Source organism: Leuresthes tenuis, unplaced genomic scaffold, assembly GCF_036924035.1.
Source record: "Leuresthes tenuis unplaced genomic scaffold, fLeuTen1.0.hap1 SCAF_18, whole genome shotgun sequence".
In the NCBI taxonomy this organism is placed as follows: domain Eukaryota; kingdom Metazoa; phylum Chordata; class Actinopteri; order Atheriniformes; family Atherinopsidae; genus Leuresthes; species Leuresthes tenuis.
Genome location: NW_027325372.1, coordinates 17,543,558 through 17,560,230, shown reverse-complemented (window position 1 = coordinate 17,560,230; position 16,673 = coordinate 17,543,558).

The following is a 16,673-nucleotide window of genomic DNA, read 5'->3' as shown; positions in this document are numbered from 1 at the left end:
GCAATGTGACAGTTACATTCTTTCATCCCTGCCCCTGCATTGTAAGACAGCAAAAAGCTCCTAAGAGACCTACTTTTTCTCCTTTTCTCGCTTTCTCTCATACACCCACACGACACTCAGTCTTTAATCCTCCGTCATGATCTCCTCCTCAGACACTTTTAGCTGAAATCTGCCTCTCACCTCCTCTTCTTTTCTGTCCTGATCCATCACTCTACAAGCTCCTCGATCACCACCACTCGGTTCTCAGTCTCAGATGAAGTTCATGCAGGTGCATTTCAGGTAAACAGAAAAAAAACAGAAAGTGCAAAAGTGCAAGATACTACTATTCTCATTCTTGCAATGGCTTTTGCCCAAAATGCATGTCTGTACACTAAAGGTGAAAAACAAGAAAAGACACTTCCAATTTGAATACATTTTCTCTCCTGAATGAACTATGTTATTTGGCTGAAAAGCTATCCACAAGAAGAGGGATAAAACCACAGTTTACATTGCTCTTTTTTTCCCCTAAGGTGGTGTTGGGGAATAATTCTGGGAGAGGAGAGGATAGATTATGTGCCCCTCATGGAACACACAGTTGTTTTCTAAGGTAGCAAATTAAACTGTTGAAAATTAATCAGTTAAATCCTAATTACAATTTACAATAAACCAATGGAATCAGTGGTCCTGTGGCCACTGCACCTTATCGACAACAGAGACAAATTGATGTACCAGAAAACAAGCAAAAGACACACACTATATGTGTATATATACATAGATATATACATGCACCAGGGATTTCTTCACAAAAACATAAGTACTGACAAAGACAAGAGACTTTACATCAGCTTCAGCGAGACCATGAGAATGTTGCATCACTGCGCAGTGGTTTTGCAAAGAAGCTACAATTGTGCTGAAACTATCCAAGAACTACTTTGTGTGAGAGTTGCCTGAAAGGCAGTTCAATGATGTTGACTGCAAATAAATTTCTTTGAAATCCTTTGTAATCATAGCAAATATCCTGAACTCAGGAATCTGGATCCAATCAGTCCAATAACATCTGGAAAGTCTAAAAGAGCTGCCAACGGATTTGACGACTAAAAGTTTAAAACATGTATGCTTTAATGTGCTTGGCCTTTATGTGAAAACTTTGAAGGATAAAACACAGAAATGTGAGGATCCTCGTGGAAAAGTGTGTAGGATCATTTTATCCAGTCAGCATCTATAAGGTAGTTAGCAGTTGTCCTTATTCCAACCATGCCCGGTTGTTCAGGTATCAATTTTTTGCAACTGCAAGTATGATAACTTTGGTTAACCATGTGCACATGCTAACAAGCTGTGTTTAAGTTTAAGCAAACTTCTTCTAAATGACAAATATTGCTGCTGAGAGAAAGACAACACTGGAAAAGCAGCTGAAGAAATTCAGTACAGGAAGTGAAATTTTCTGAATAACTTTTCACCTTTCTAATTTCATCGCGTTCTGTGCCATACAGGAATCCTTATGCTCTCACACTGGAGGGTGATAGACATCAGTGTAGGCACAGATCCACTTGCACATTAATGCTTCCAGCTCATGCAATCTGCAAACTCACCAGCGACCAGCTGAAACAACTCCAAAGCCCACCATGCAGCAGCAGCAGTCATTTTAGTATGCAGCACACCTCCCTGTCTCCAACAGTATCACAGCATCACCTTCATGAATGCAACTTTTGAAATCTGCTTTCAGACTTCCTCACACTGATCAAACAAATGTGGACTGTTGGCTTAATTTCTTTGATTTTATTAATCATCTGGATCACAGCTGTGGGATCCATACTATTTCCAACTGGAATGAAGAACTGTGCGCAGTTTATGAATGCAGCACACTACAGGTACCTTAATCATTATATCACCAGATGTCTTATTGTGATCTTATCCAACCACAAAGTCATCCTGCAGAGCAGACAGCTGAGATGTGCACTGACTCAGTTTCCACCATGAAATTATTAGAAACACATCAACCAGGCTACTGCGCTCAAAATGAATTCAAAGCTTGATCAAATATAACTCCCTCTAGAGTATTAAGAGCAATCACCGCAGGAAGATTTTAGTTTTAAGACTTACATACTGTAATACTGGCATGCAAATTACCCATGCATTGAGTCTTTTTTAGACCTGCTTTATCTGATTTAGGGTCGCGCATGTGTGTGTCAGGGGGACTGGGTTGTAACTGCTACCACTGAGCACAAGCCTGAAGTTCCTTTCACTACACCAAACAGACAAGAGTCAGTGAACATCTGTCTCTCAACTCTTTGGTGTATGACTGTCAATATTTTTCAGCCAACTTAGCAATTCACATATACGTATAGTTTTTTGTGAATGATCATTATCTCACAGTGATGATCTGTCTGCCTGACTGTTCGGTGTAACTGAAGAATCCATGATTTCACCCACAGCGGTTTCTCCCTCTCTTTCATCTCTACCCAGCCAAGTCTCATAAGAAATGGTAAAATATGAACATTTGTGCACATGTCCGATATCTTGTAGTTTCACAGTCTGGGCTTCAACATGTGAAATTATCATTTTTAAAACCCTAACCCAGACCTTAAATTTTTAACTTCTAACCAGAAACATCAGTGGGTGGGAGTGAAGTAGAAAAATAAGTTCTCATGGAAGTAGAAAAGGAATGGACTGAAGAAAATATTGTGTAGGATGGTATTTGAACTTGAAATCCTTTGCCCAAAGGTTAGGGACTTGGTGCCACCCCAAATCAGGAGTAAGAATTGTGGAAATTGCTACAATTTCTTACAAAATATATGTTCAACTAGCAGGCCGAGGGCTGCCAATGCCACTCTTGGAACAAAGTTCTCACTAACCATCTCCCCAAACTGCATACACAGTTTAAAGGGGAGTGGATGATAGTGCTGTTTTCAATCAAAGCTTTCCTCTGGTTTTCCTTGTGAAATTCTGTAGAGACACATCTGCAGCCCTCTGCACTGAAGAGTTATGTCATCTTGCACAGACGTAGATGTTAAGTTCTAAATGTTGGATGTGGTCTTTGTGGTGTGTTTAAGTGCTATTTTTTTTGTCCACACATTGGTGAAGCGATCCGACAGAGGACTCGTTCACCACTGGCTCTTGACATTGATTTGTTATGAGTCCTAAGTGACATTGTTAGGCCCAAGGCTTTCAAGGTTGCAGCCATAAGTGTTTTATGAATAGTCTCATCAAAAAAAAAGAAATGTGCGCCAGCTGTAGTAGATAGCTCGCTAATACACAAAGGCATGGCTATGGATATGATAGGCTTTGAGAAAAAAAGGCTTTTGTCGGTGAGTCAAGGAGGAGGAAAAGTTATTTCCAGTTGCTGTAGCAGCAAATGAGTCAAGATATGGCTCTTCTCAATGATCAGGCTTGCTCGTCTTTCTTGGTTAATCTCAACTTTTTTCTCAAATGTCACACCATTTATCAATTAACATATTTCTAATAGTTATATCTGTATATATAGAGGTACACTTTCGCCTCGGAGCGAAGCTATGTAAATCAGACTAATTATATGGCAGAACTGACCAAAGCTTGAAATTTCAGTGAGCTGAAGATGCAAAGCATTGAGAGATTATTAATATGCGAACAATGCATGACTGTAAGTGTATGTACCAAATATCAGAGCAGTGCAGTCAGTAGCTGCATAGATATTCCACTAAAAACTGCAAATGTCAACCTCAAAGCAGGATAGAGGAAAAGTCAGGGGATCACCAAAGCCATTTGAAGTCATGCTGTAAAATTTAATGACAATATTTTTGAATAATCAGAAATGGGGGGGGATGTCAGCACTGCAATTGCCAAGAATGGGCTTAGCCTAACTAGAAATTTTAGATCTACCTGTTTAGTGAATGTGCAATAATATCTGCAAGCCTTGAATTTTTCCTGCTCGTCTAACAATAACAAGATGACCAAGACCAAACTCAGTATTTCTGCCTTTTACATTGGAATTCGTTCAGTCTTGTTGTCTGCCTACATTGATTCAATGTGAGCAAATTAACATACAAAACTGCAACAAATTGTTACAAGCTTTGCAGTGCATAAAGCTCCACACCAGAGTTTGATCTAAGTGGTGATCCCTGAGGACTTTTCTATTGATACCCTGAGACAAGTGGATTGAGCAGAGATCTCACAGTGTATCCATGTCTCTTTTCAGACATATTGTCAATACCTTCTTCCATCCATGCTTCTTTGTTTTCTAAATGCCAAGCCCATCAGGGAATAGACCTTCAGGCGACGGGGACTTGAACTAAATAAAAAATACATTCCTCCTAATAGATGTCGGCTCGTTAGCACCTCACTTGCCAAGTTACCCCTTGTTCTTTGGTCAAAGAAATCCATCACAGCCGAATTCCACTTGTTTTTAATGCCATTTAGTTTGTCGTCATCTGTTCCGATCATTCAACCATTTCTGCTGATGTCTCTATCAGAACATATCTTAGAGGGAAGGCATAAAAAAATCACTAACTGCTGCTGGATACCATTCAACTAATGAGTCGATCAATATCTCTGACTGGCAGCTTTGGGCTTTTTTTTTTTTTTTTTTTTTAATTTTCCTCCTTCACCAATGTATGCAGCTACAGTTTATTTTTTTTCACGCCCCCACGTTCCTTTTGTTATTTGGCGACCCTCTGTTTGCGATCTACTGGGCTCTCTTTCACACCAAAATAAATATCAGATGTTGCTTGATCATATTCCATCTGCTCTCATCTTTCTGCCGCTGGCTGCCTCAAAGGAAACAGAGATGATGAAACAGCCATCAAGAAGTGAAGGCACGTAATTGTGAATTTCCATGCTTTCATACACTTTTCACTTGCTCACTGAATATCTATTGAGAATCAGTTTTTAATCATTCCATGGTCAAGATCTTCATGCTGTTTCTGCAAAAATGTTGACGAGCAAGAAGTCTTCAATATAATAAACATAATTTTTCTCTATAAAACCCAGCATATCTGTTTTCTCTATCTTTCCACAACTTTCTCATACTACCTCAGGTTTTATCTGCATGGGAGTTTGGTTGCTTTTAAAAGGGCATTCTAATAAAGCTTGGAATATCAAAGTGTCCTTTTAAGATGGCGATTTATAGCAGAGGGGCCAAGGCTTCTCCTAACCACAGGCGTGTTCCGTTTACTTCACAAAGGATTGCGTTTAATGTGCCTATACCATGAATAATAATACCGATGATGAAGCCTTCATCTTAGCAGTCACAGTCTGAACTTCTGCCATTGCCAGCCACATAAAACCAATGGCAGAAAAACAGACAGAGAGAGAAACAGAGATTTATTTACTGTGTGTGGCTAGTTTCCTTTCTCCTGTTGGAGAAAAAGCTTTTACTGCATCTGTCATAGACGCTTTAGGCAAACAGTAAGGAAAGATTTCTGACATTCATGCCATTTAAGTTTGCTAAATTGATGTTGAGCTCTGAGAAAACAGAGGAATGGATGACAGATGTTGGAAGAAAGGCAAAAAATATGCAGAAAAGAGAGGAGGTGGAGCTGACCAGAAGGGAAACAGGGGAGAGGGAAGCAGCGAGAGGCGGGGGGCAACTGATGGTGAAGGGGAGCTACTCATGGCAGGGAGAGAATGATGGGGGTAGGTGCATGGGGAGGGAATAAACAGCGAGATGGTTTCACAGAGAATGTAATGTAGAACATCAGTCTGTGGAGGGGAATTGATTGATCAATGTTCCTGGGATGGAAATTTCGATCCCAACTTGGAATGTTCCTCCGGGCAGAAAACTGATAGATAGAGGACCACATAAAGAGATAGGAAGGAACAGGAAAGCATGGGGAACACAAACATAAAAAAGTGACAGAAATGAAAAGAGTGGTTATCTAGTGCTGTCACAGAAGCGTTAAAGATTTCTCCCCGCCTCTTGTGACCTTTGAAAATAGACATCAGGGCCTCCTGCTGCAGCCATCCCTCTCTTAACCTCCATAGATTCTTTTGAATCTGCCAGCAGGCCTTCACCCGCAAGATTACAACACACACTCCCGTCAAAACAAAACTGCTGGGGAAATAATTATATCTGAAGATTTGTGGTTGTAAAAAAAAATAAATAAATAAAAAAGTGATATTCATAAAATAAAACATATGCTCCCACTGTGTACTAATGTACCCATCTGTGATTCTGAAAGCTCTCTGTGGCTTACTGTCACACACACAACCATAACTAATATATTTTTTCTTAATCCTTGCCTCAACTCCCAAACTTCCCCAATAGTACCCTGTAACCATAAACACAAACACAAATTTATAGACACTCGTGTTCAGTTTTATTGGTGGTATTACTGCATCTCTTTTAAAATACTGCTGACTTTTTCAGTCGCGGAAGGGAGATGCAAATGCAGATGCTGCTCACAACACTGCTCTTCGCTGGGCTCTGTTCAGCAAAGACAATCCTGCTGCATACAGTCATTTCAACTGCACTGAGAAGTGTGAAGAATGGTTGCAATGCATTTTGCAGGGTTAAACTGACAATAGCAAACAAGCTAAACAGTGTACAAAGGTTCAGTGGTGACCGGACTAGCCTGTTTCAGCGACGCTGGCTAAGTTTAAATCAACAAGTCTGCTTAAAAAGCTTTTTAAAGTAACATGTCAAGTGAAAAAAGGGTCACTTTAAGTTTCAAGCTCATTTTGCTGTCCCCGAGGGACCAAAATGTCCCACAGTGGGGGGCTGTAAAACATTAGAAGAGCTGGGTAATTAATTTGTCAGTTGCTAAAAGGACTGACATGTATATTGTAAAAGGAATAACAAGTACATTTGTCAAGCACTCCACCAAACACTACTCATTTCCAAAATTGTCCAGGCCATTCCTGATCCTATTTTAGGAATGTATGAGTACATTTTGTTAGCTTCTGCCTTTCATGTCAAGTTACAAAAAAAATAAAAATACTCTGAATTGAGGTTTTTCTTTTGTTAGCTGTTGCCGAGCTTCTGGGAACTTAGCTGTAGCAATTGGTGACTCTGTAAGTACCGAGTGAGAATGTCTCTAGGTGCTGGATTATAATAGCGAGGCAGGTTTGAAATGCCTTGGAGGAGGGGGAGCAGTGTGGAGAAGAGCAGAGGTTGTCGTGCTTGTTTCATCGCTTGTGCATGATCCAGGTGACAGGTGCTGGTGCAGAAAATGGAAGCCCCCACGGGGCTCCACCTTCGGGGACTTCTGTCACTGGTGTACAGGTGTATGTGGAGGTGTGCGTTTGCATGCACATGGGCTGTCACAGTTTATCATGCACAAGCTTTTCACCCTCTTTTGTATTTGTAGATTCACCGTTTTGTATTCCTTACTTTGCACATGGGTGTGTGTGTGTGTTTTTTGTGTGTGTGTGTATGCATTATGACAGTAATACTCTATGACAGAATGATCACACCCTTCTCCCCACAGCTCCAGGGAACCTCTCCTCTCCACTCTTCTCCCTTCTACCACCCCTCAGAGGAGCTATGTGCTTCCACATATGTCAAAGCCTGATTCCCTGTGGGCAGCAACACTCCACTGCATCTTGTTCCTTCTCTTTTCTGCCTGCCGCCATTATCTCTGGAGTCTTTCTAATGCTAAACAACCTACCCAACAGAAATCATATACAGAAGAACACACAGACCCTATAACACTAAGTTCCACTGTCTGTCTGGTCTACTTTTACTGTGGCCTTCCTCTGTGCTACTATCCCTCTGCTGCAGCACATAACAAAGATGTTGATGTTATCACTAATTATATCCCTATTTGTTACTGTTTAATGAGCTGAGAGAAGATTTCAACCCAGATGTGAAATTGAAAAAAAAAGTTTATACAGATGACATCTGGCTCCTCCAGGAAAAGCTGCCGCATAATTTGTGTTGTTTTCATAATAAAAAACAGCATTTGTTGTGTTACCACCGCCCAGACTTTTTAGATTTACTACTTGTACAAAAAGGCATTACCAATGATCAAGATATCACAAAAGATTCACAAGAATTGCAGTAACCGCAAAACGCAGGAAAGAAAAAAGAATATCATGTCAGAGACACCCCTGCAGTTGAATTATACTCATGAGTGGGTATACTGCATATCTCAATCTTAACAATTAATTAAATGTAGTATTCAAGCTTGAAATTTCTTTTTCTCATGTCTTTCTGGTAATAAATTATGAAATGTGCCACTGGGTTGAAATAATTCAACTTTTTTCACAGCAATATATTTTCTTTGGTGAAAAAAAAAGGTGTCAGGACTCAATATGCCATTTAATTGCTTGTCAAGGATTAGCTATTTGTGCTGTTCCATCTCTTTGAACACATTTTTCACTTTATTCCTCCATTGACAAAGAATTAACAATTGGACCAGTAGGTGATTCACCTGCGTCGGCCCATTTCTTCTTGAAACAACCCCCCCCATTAAAACCTGCACAGATACTCTCAACAGAGGGAGGTTGCAGGCAGGTGCTCGGTCTGACCAGTGCCACATCATAAATCTTCCTCCCTCTTTTGGCAAACCACTCAAGGCATTTCAAACAGGTGAAATGCATAAAAGTTAATGTCCTTGACTGTGTGCCTGATAATGTTTGACAGTTCCCCTCTCTGCTTTGTTTGGAAAGATGTATGAAGCATCGTGAGTGGGAACAGACGGACGAAGAATCACAAATAGAGGGACATGGGTTCTTGTCGCAGCACGAGTGTTATAGTCTGTGCCACTTCCTCGTAAACTTGCGTGAAACATTGGCTTATCTCCCTCTGCTACCACTTCCTCCATCCCAGTCGTTAATATCTCATGGAAAGGCTTAAGATCGGGCTTTGGACCACATCAGTTAATGCCAGCACAGATCAAACTGTCGGGCAGGGCGAAGCCTTTACATGTAGTACAAACTAAGACAAAACAAAAGAAAATCACATACAGATTGAAATACTAATAAATTAACACAGCATTAATATGGTGTGTGTAATGTCTGCCACCCACCGTTAAGTGTAACTCTATGTGACTGTGTGCAGGCTTAAGGTAATGACTGACAGCTCTCATCCTGGCCAAAATGAACCATACCAACCAGGCAAACAGAAAAGAGATTGTTTTAAAAGAACCGAACAGATAAAGTGCAAAATCCTAAAGATATACTATGGATTTGGAATATTTCCATCACTTCACATACGTGAACTACATTACCTATAATCATAAACTCAGCACTCAAAGCACTTTACACTCATTTATGGGTTCAAAGTGCTGATGATGTGCTCAACAGATGTCAGTGGTTCAAAAGGATGAAAGCTATAGGGAGGAAGGAAGTCTGTTTAGCCACACTCACCAGTAACAGCAGTCATAACCCTGTTTAAACTTTGCAAAAATGTCTAGAGTGAGAGAAGATGTTAACATGATGTTAAAAGTTGTTGTTGCATTAGTAATTCTTAAAATACATGTAACCATTTTAGCCTGGTTGACTTCATAGCATATATTCTGAATGATTAATAGGAATTCGATGGCCCTGGGCATTTGGTGCATGCTCCATACCACTGGAAGTGGGTATACAGTGGGAAAATGTCTTACAAGGGAAATATGCATCTCATTTGATAAAGCAAACAGCATATACAGAGCTGTAAGAATGCACAAATCAACCTCTCAACACAGAACCCAATAAGGTGACATGCACAGAGGAGTCAAGCTATAGTTAGAGTTCAACTTGGCTATATAAATGGACTCCGTCCTTATCCCCATATGCATGCACAGGAGGAAAATCAAGTTATTGATATATAAGTAGGTCCTACTCTGCCACATTTAATATGTTCTGTTGCTTCTGACCTTCTCTGTAGGGGATCATCTTACACTAATTCATGGCATAAATACTACATTTAAGTAATATAAGTGACAATTTTGTCAGATGAGGGGGTCAGTGAACATGTAATCTTAACAGACTGATTTTCAGTCATCATTTCTGGCTTGTTTAGTCAACTGACAAAAGAAAGAAAATAAGGTATGTGAGTGAGAGCAGCTTCAGTTCAAGAGGTCAATATTAATATACTCTTATACTCGTACAGATGGAACTTTGGAGCATGTACAGAGCGCCTTGACCCAACTGTGACATTTAAACGACTGATTTGCTACTTACTTGATTGTTTGTCAGTTGCTCTGGTTCTTTATGTAATAGGTCAAATCAATTCCCCGCCTGTTATTTGATACTGACACAAGGAGAGAAGTTTAATTAAATGGCACGGCAAAGCTATAACTACAGCTTTACTTAACCGTGCATGGAAATGTACTCCTTCCCAAAAATGAATCCAATGACCCGTACTGCAGTCCAATGAGTACTTGCAGAGTCCCCAAAAAACTTCACAACAGTTTGGAAAAAGCTAGTGAATTCAGCACAGAATGTAGCAGCTAAGGAGCTGTGTATGTCCAAATGTACTGTCTCTTAGCTAGGCAACTTTTTATTAACTGGCTTTGTATGGATTGGACTAATTTGGAATTTCATGAATTGGAACTGATTGGATTGTTATTGGCTTGACTTGGTTGGTTGTGTCTTCGAAGTGCCTTGTGATGACATTTGTTGTGATTTGGTGCTTTATAAATGAAACTGAATTGAATTGTCAAGGTTTAGTGGAGACCTAGTCAGAGCTAACACAGAAGAGCATGGGGAGAGTGCACCCTCCAGCAAGGCCAATGCCTTATTTTGCACTTTTAATAGGATGGATATGGATCTACATAAAAATTTCATGGTTTCTCCCTTTGCTCATGCTCCACCTCTCTGCCAAAGTGTCATCTTGTGAACCAAAATTAAATGAAACATGGCAGAGACAAGCAACCAATAACATTGGCATTATTTTTATGCATGAGAATACAAACTGAGTTCTACATAAGAGAGACTGACAGAGACAATAATGTAGAGAAAAGCAATTATAGAAGCGAAAAAAAATCTAAAGTTCGACATAATGCACTGAAAAAATGAAATAAATCAACCAATCACAGTTAGTTTAGAATCATTTAATTTAACAAGAAATGGTAACATGAATAATGTACTATCATGATGATATGATTCAGCCTGAGGTCAGCTCAGCAATATTGCATTGTGGCAATAACACACCGCATGCAAGGTAAATGGACATCAGGTTAAGACTCAAATGTCATGAAGTTCACCTTGTTGCCTGTGTTTATTACAATGCTTGCTTTACATACTAACATCTAAAGGAAAGAAAATTAAAGTCCAACTTAATTTAAACATTTGCATAGTGAACTCGTGTTCCTCTCTGTCTGTGCTCCTGTTTGCTGACAAAGAGAGTGCATGGATAGCCAGGGAAAAATCTGTTGTGTGCGCCTTTGTGCCACTTGATAAGCAGGCTTTGGTTGACGAGGTGAGCAGCCTTGCATTAGAGGCAACCTCGGACCAAGGCTCCTATCTCTAATGACTTTCTCTTCCAACCCTATCTTGGCTCTTGTTGACCGTGCGCCACATAGCATCATCCAATCTGGGCTTTTGTTGGCCGTGTACCACGTGTTGACAGACACACACATTCAAGACAGGAACACAATGTCTATGTGGAGGTTTGTTACAGCTCTGTTTATCTGGTTTCTCAAACGTTTGGTTGGTTCTGTAAGTGTTGGCTCATGCATGTCTGTGAATAACAAGAGAGCAAAAAAAAAGAATATTTACCTTCAGATTATCTGAACTGATCGAACTCTCTTTCACCATCTTGCCTCCCCCACTTTGCACACCCGTTCCTAACTGTGGTATGCATGCTGAGCTGAAATCGATTTATTGCAATGTTTCTCCATCCCAATACCCCCTCTGGCATTTATTTGGTACACGCCAAGTTAAAGTTGATCCATATCTAAGCCAACCAATACCCCCAACCCCTCTGCTCTTGTGATCTCATTGTCCTCATTGATCCATCTGTCAGTCTACAAAGAGGAAAGCTGTGAGGACTGCATAATTGCACACATCCATGTTCCTGGGTGGTGACACAGGGAGGAGAAAAGGTGGGAGTTATACATAAAAAAAAAGTCTGTTCCCCAGACTTGTGATACAGACCTGACTCTGAAAACAGCAAAAAAGAACATTTGTCCTCCCGAAAACTCACTCACACATCTTTTCCACAGTCCTCTCAAACACAACAGTATCGCTACATTTTAAATCTCTTTGAGATTAGTTTTCCATTCCTTTGTTTTGTTTTCTGGAGATGTGGAATTTCTAGCAACAAAGAAGAACATTTCTGGGACATGAGAACAGACTCACTAATATTAAAGAAAAGAAAAAGTCACAGTGTCAGACAGAGCGGTAGATCCCAAGCACAGTGTGCTCTGCTGGGATGTGAGCAAATAATCTTCTCTGTAACTGCTGTGAAGCCCTTGGAAGACTTAATACCTTTAATCCTTGGATATTCTTCACCCTCCTTTGAATGAGGAGACAGAGGACATTAATGAGTGCAGGTCGTCCACCTGTCTGAGCATTACTGAAGGGACTCTTAACTCCTTGATGATGGCAAATGAGACCATTAGACTGAAAATCATAAAGTGTATTCATGATTTTTTTCCTCACTAAATTTAGATCAGGTGACATTCCCTATTACTATTCATGCTCAGAAAGTTTATTCTGATGTCTTTCCCACGTTACTGCTAAGATGGAGCTTAATAATATAATATAATATAATATAATGTAATATAATATACATATTTCTGTACAGCACATCTGGAAAGTTTTTTAGACACCATTACACATTTTACATTTGATATCTTAAAATTACTAACTTTTTCCTTTTTTTTACATACAAATTTTTCCAATGACAGAGCAAAAACCCATTTGGAAGTTTTCTGCCTATTCATTAGGTAAAAAAAAAATATTCAGACCTTTTTTGACACAAGCAGTTGAGCTTTGATGTGTCCTATTCAATAGCGTAAGTGGTCCTTGAGATGGTCCTGTTATAGCTGGACTGGAGTCCATGCGAGCCAAACTGCATTTATCAGACACAATTACAAATACAAAGTCTCATACTTGGTGTGTAATATTAGTCACATATATCAAACTATGCATGAATGGGAAGATGTATCTAAAACAATAAGTGGTACAATTCGTCTGAGTGAAATAAAAGCCATCATATTGAGATAAATGTCTATAGAACTGTAAAACGAGCCATGGCATATTTAGGGAAGGATTCAATAAAAAAAAAGAAAAAAAAAAAGAAAAAAAAGTCTGCAGGTGTGAAGTTTGGAAACACCAAGAGTTCCTAAAGTTGCCCTTTAAACTTAGTCATCAAGACAAAAGGGCTCTTGTCAGACAAGTAACCAACAAGCCAACTATCACAATGAATGAGATCAAGAGTTCTGGGATCAGTGCAGTTCTCCATCAATCAACCCTTTATGGTAAAGGGGCAAGACAGAAGTCATTCCTCACTAGAGTTTACATGATAGCCCACTGGGCATTTGCCAAGATGCACCTGAACATCCCCATGAGAGTAAAATTACCCTGATACGGTGAAAAAAAACACAAACAAGTACGAGTACTAGCCAATATCTCATTAACACCTTGTGAGCAATTAAATATGGTGATGCAGGCATCATTCTGTGTTTTTCTGTGGCACTTGCAGGGAGACTCAAGTGATAGATGCAGAACAAAAAAACATAGAGCAGTCTTGAGTAAAACCTTTTCCAGAGTGCTCTGGATCTCAAGCTGATGGCAAGCTAACCTTTCAACAAGATAACCTGAAGCATATTGCCACTGAAACACAACAGTAGCTTGAAAAAACACACTATAAATGTCCTGGAGTGACCCAGATTCTAGACCTGAACCTCGCTGGGCATCTCCAGAGAGACTGAAAGAGCATCGATGCTCCCCATTCAAGCTGCTGTAGCTTGCAGGATTCTGTTGTGAAATTAAAGTTGTGTCAAGTTTATTGGATTCCCAGAAAGTCTGAAGGCTGCCATAGTTACCATAGGGGATTTTTTAGCATTGTAATTGTCAGATCCACACATAAGAAAATAACTCTAAATAAATTGCTTTTGCCTGACACAGATCTATTTCATTTGCAGTGACCTTAACATTTCTAAGCTGTATGGCTCACTTGACATAAAGAACAGTCTTCATACTGTCTACAGTATGAAGCATAGTTATAAGGAGGGCACTATATATAACTGAATGTAACGGCAGAATATAGGTATGTGAAAACAAGGCATAAGAGTTTATGTGCATTGATCCATATTTCACTTTGCAGCATCAAAATAACATTTCAAAGTAATAACAATGAGAACAAAGGCCTCCCCCTTCTACAGGCTAGGTAACAGTTGAAGTAAATAAAGGGCTCAGTCGATCATGTAATTATAGTCCTCGGCCTTTAATTATGTGACATGATTTTGCTGTTGTTTGCTAATGGACATGAAAATAACTCGGTATCACTGCAATTCATAATCACAAAACAACTGTTAGATCCACATTTGGAAGTTGAAAGGGTTGGTGAATGGAGCCACACAAATAGCTCTAAGCTGTTTTACACTTTAGAAACTACTTGATTTGGGGGTTGTGCTGGATGAACTGGATAAGGGTAAACATTTAAAAAACAACAACTACGGTTTGGGATACAGTACAGTCGTCTTTAAAGTACTCTTCACTTTCGAACACCAGAAGACGTTAAGGAGAATGTGCAGACAATTTAGTCTGGTCTTTTTCTGCAATTGCTGTTCATACCAGTATGTGGTGAGAGACTCTTTGGTAGCTAAGCACCCTCACAGACAGAAATGTCTTTCTGGAATGCCGAGGAGGCAAACGGTGATGAAAAAGGTACACTTTGGTAATCGCTACATTTTTTTTTATGACTCGCTGATAATAGTGGGTGAGGCTCCTCGGTGGCCGCTGTTGTGTTCACATGAATGATGTGTATCTGAACGTCATTCATACACTAGTGAGGAGCGAGCGGACAACAAAAAAACGTCATCAGAAGGAAACACAGAAAGAAGAGCAGCAGTGACTCAGTCCTGCACATGCTCTCGCTCAACTCGCCCAGTAGCAGCACATGTTGTAGAATACCGGGTGCTACGTTAATGGGCTGTCATTGTGTGCAAAATCGATCAAGTAAGGTAGGCTGTACATTAAAAACTCGTATTTTCTTTAAAATCAATAAAAAAATTTGAGTATCTTGGTGGTTAGTAATTGAATGAATAAATGCAGATATGTGAAGGCATCTGCTCCGATGGCTGTTTGAACACTTTCCATATGCAGGAATCATTCAACAAAAACGGTTTAATTTGCAAACTGCATCAAACTGAGTCAAGTAACAATGAAGAACAAAAAGAAACAACGATCCTCTGTACGAGCTAAAATAGAACCGAAAGTCTTTGTCTCTCGCGTATTATATTGTTCAGTATTTCGTAAACCACTCCAGAACTAACTCTGTGTATGCATTTGAAAATAAACCATCGCTAAATATATGCTTCATCAGAACCCCGCCCTTCTCACCCTCACGCTATCCATTGTTCCCTGAGGCCAACTGTGGTTGGCTGATTAAAACAGCTACAGAGATAACAAAATCCAATCAGCTATGGAGGTTAAATGTGGACCTCCTGTAATATACATGAATTATTTAGTTGTAGTGTAAATAAGCCAAAAACATGGGGGAAAAAGCCTGATCAATAAGAGTCTATAAAAAATAAACATCCAAATAAAGATTAAAAAAAAGATCAAATCACAAGTTACATAATATTACAAGCTCACCTGAAAAGCTTTCAAGGAAATAATGATGCTGTGCAGTGGTTATTCACATGAATATATTTTCTTTAATGTACGCAGGTGTTATATTATATTATACTGTACATTTCCAGCTACTGTTTTTCTCTCCATTTTCACCTCCATCCCTGGCATGTTTTTATCTTTCACCTTTAGACTGGAGTTATTATGCAGCTTGCTCCTTTCTTCCTTCCTCTTTTTGCACACATTTAGCATACAGGAGAGGTCTGGGATGCCCAGATGTTTGCTGAACTGGAAGCCTGCGTTGGTAGCAGCTGCCAGCTAGTCACAGTGAGGAAAACAGACATGAAGCAAAAAATATCAGCCTGCAGTTTAACTTTTAGATCCTTTCCCTTCTTATTTTCTCCAGCTCGTCTCCTCCAATATCATCTCCCTTACTTTCTTGTCTCCGAGGAGATGCATTGCTCCAAGTGGGTTGTTTACCAAAATACCTGCAATTTCTTAGAATGTTCCAGAAAGAGTAGGAACTCAAGTTATTTTGCATACATGTATGTCTTCAGAATAGAATAGAATATAATAGAATAGAATAGAATAGAAAAGAAAAATACTTTATTCATTCCCCAGTGGAAAGCCCAGTCAGAATGTTAGCCATACATTATCTTTGAAATCGGCAATGATCAATCTGTCATGGGTGTAAGGGAATAGGCCAAACCACACCTTAGAATGCAGAGTGTGCTTTCAAATGAATGAATAAAAGCTCATTTTTCCTGTTCTCATTGGTTGCCACTTATAGGCGTGAGGATGAATGTGGTGTTGCTTAAAGGCCATTTCTGAAGATTCTAAAGCAGGACTAAATGTATTTTAGTAGGGTTCATGAAGAACAGCTTTTACAATAGTTTACCCTGCACAGTTGATCTCCCTATCTACAATAATGCTGACAAACTTGTATCACCAACCAACTAGATTTTGATAGCCCTCCCATCTTTCACAAACCCACTTGCTGAACTCAGAGATCATATTTTTAAGTTGCTTCGTAGTCATTAACTCCACTCTCA